Raw genomic sequence first — 3,024 nt, forward strand, 5'->3', positions numbered from 1 at the left:
TATATAAAATATAGTGGGACTTTTTTTTTTTAAAGTTTTCTTCAAGGAGCTTATATCTATCAAGGAATAAATGTAAGAAATTCTATTCTATTCTATTCTATTCTATTCTATTCTATTCTATTCTATTCTATTCTATTCTATTCTATTCTATTCTATTCATGTTGAGAGTAGAATGTATGAAGTGCCATTGTTCTACAGTAGTTAATTTAGTTCACGGGGTAGAGGTGAGGTTGAACGAATGCTACAGAAACAAAAGGGAGCATTTCAGTCAGACTTTATTGGTTAGAATTTTCTATGTAGGAAAAGGAGGAATTGGGAAGAGGTTTAATACTGGCATCCAGATGAAGAAAGCAACACAGGTGTTTGTTTGATCCATTATAGTGAGGGGGGAAATTGAGACTTAGACTAATCAGATGGCTTACCAAAGACAGTATTTGCTGTCAGAGCCAATATTCCCCTCCTCCTTTTTTTAAAAAGAAATTTCCTGTTTTAGTGGTCTTTTCACTGAACTATGTCACTAAGGACTGGGAACCACCCAAGTCTCAAGAACCTTTTCTCCACTTGCTAAGTTTTCTAGCCTTTTAAAAAAATGTATTTTAAGGAAATACAGAGAAATAGATGGCATTTTATGAAGATATATTGGTCTTGTTAAGACGTTCAGTTTAAACAACAATTCAATAATTAATCAATACTATTGTTATTTTGAGAAAATACAAGCTCATTTTGGGAAATAACTTGCAATTGGGAAGCTGTAGATTACTTGATGTTGTTTAAAATTGTGCTTATACTAGAAAATATATAATGTACTTAAAATCTTCATGTAGGCAAATAACTCTTTAAATTCCCTTTTCTGTATTACTTTTTATTCAATGAAATAATTTTATTTAGGTCTCTGTATCAACTGTATGAAAAGTTGATCTAGAACTGATTTTAGTGCCAGATTCTACAATGAACTTATTGACAAGGAATAATATTTTGAATTTAGTTTTTGAATTTTAAAAATTTGCCCAGTGTTTTTTTGAAGTAGATTTGTCCTTTGAAGAAACAAAGGCATCCATATACTTGAGATGAGAAAAAGAATTATGCAATAGAAATGATTACTCTTACAGAATGAATTGTGGAATATTTAAAATGAAGTGTATGTACTTTGGATAAGTATATTGTGAAGAGTGAGTTTTGTAGCTGATCTTTCAAAGGTATTTGGGTTTAAATCCCAGATTCATCACTCTATGTGAACCTGGATTAGCATTTAAAATTTCTAAGCCTATCTCCTCAACCTTAATAAGAATTACATATGGTTATTTTGAGGATTTAAATCCATGCCTGGTACATAGTTAGAGCTTAAGAAAGATCAACGATCTGTTTCTCTTCTCCTTTGTTTTGTCTTCTGGAAGAAGGTTCTGATATCAGTTTCTGTTACAACTTGTGGTTATGAAGGGAAAGGTATAGTAACGACTCCTTTTCTGTGACCCACCAAGTTGGTATTCACAGTCAGCTGGCAAAACTATCACTGTGTTTGTTTGCACCATTGGAAGTATTGCTAATGCACCAGTTTTAAACATCTGTCAGCTCTGGGCACCAACAGCATGGCTACAGTTGTTAAGTCTTGGTCAAGTTCAAACATGCATTTAAAGCAATGTCTGAATGAGTGAGTTAATACAACTCTTTATAAATACAACAGAATACATTCATTAGAAATGGCTGACTGAGAAAGGCAAATATTGCATGGTATCACTTATATGTGGAACCTAAAAAAGCTGAACTAATAGATATGAGACTGGAATGGTGGTTACCAGGGGATGGAAGGTGGGGAAAAAGGGTAATTGTTGGTCAGAATACAAACTTCCAGGTATAAGCTGAATAAGTTCTGGGGATCTAATGTACAGCATAGTGATTATAATTAATAATACTGTATTGTGTTCTTGAAAGTTGCTAAGACAGCAATTATTAATATAATTTAATATTCTCACCACAAAAGGGAACGGTAGTTATATGATGTGATGTAAATATTAACTAATGCTATGGTGGTAATTATTTTGCAATATATATGTGTATCAAGTCAACACGTTGTACATCTTAAACTCACAATACTGTATGTCAATTATATCTCAATACAGCTGGAAAAGAAAAAAAAAGAAAAAAGAAATGGCTGATCCACTTCGTAGATGAATAACTATATGTTAATTACCATAGTGTTTTAAGCATAATTACAAATAGCAAAACACATTTTAAAAACCTGATGGTGGGGTTCTGATATGAATTTATAATTCATCCTCTAGAAATTGGTAAAACTTCTATTTCAATATAAAGCTGAGGTGTTTGTTTTGTTTTGTTTCCTGGAATGACTGCAACTTTGCTGCTTCTTTACTCTTCTTAGTTTGGATGATTCCCTGCTCTGTGTCTCACCCTATTTTTCCTCTTCCCGGACTGTGCTAAAGTCACTTTCTTATACTCATTTATTCACTAAATTTTTACCAAGTCCCTATTATGTATCAAGCACTACTCTAGGCATTGGAATGCAATGCAAAAGGAATGACAAAACCCCTGTACCCATAGGAATTTATAGAGCAGGAGACAGAAAACAAAATCCATACATAGTTGTTTCAGGCAGTGCTCTGTGCTGCATAGAGAAACAAGTACTGTAAGGAGTTGGGCAGAGAGAGTGAGGTTGTTGTGGTTTAGTGGGATATTTGGAGGTCTCTGTGAGAGGACACTCCTTGACTAGAGACCTGCTATAAAGTCTGGGTGTTGAAGGAAAACTACAGAGAACTTTTATTCTCTATCTGCAATTGCCTTAGATTTCAAAGAGTCTTTATCAAATATCAGATCAAAAAACTGCTTTCTAAAATATATTATGGGGGACTTCCCTGATGGCGCAGTGGTTAAGAGTCCACCTGCCAATGCAGGGGACACAGGTTCGAGCCCTGGTCTGGGAAGATCCCACATGCCGTGGAGCAACGAAGTCCATGCGTCACAACTACTGAGCCTGTGCTCTAGAGCCTGCGAGCCACAACTGCTGAGCCC

The sequence above is a fragment of the Eschrichtius robustus genome, chromosome 9, assembly GCF_028021215.1.
Source record: "Eschrichtius robustus isolate mEscRob2 chromosome 9, mEscRob2.pri, whole genome shotgun sequence".
In the NCBI taxonomy this organism is placed as follows: Eukaryota; Metazoa; Chordata; class Mammalia; order Artiodactyla; family Eschrichtiidae; genus Eschrichtius; species Eschrichtius robustus.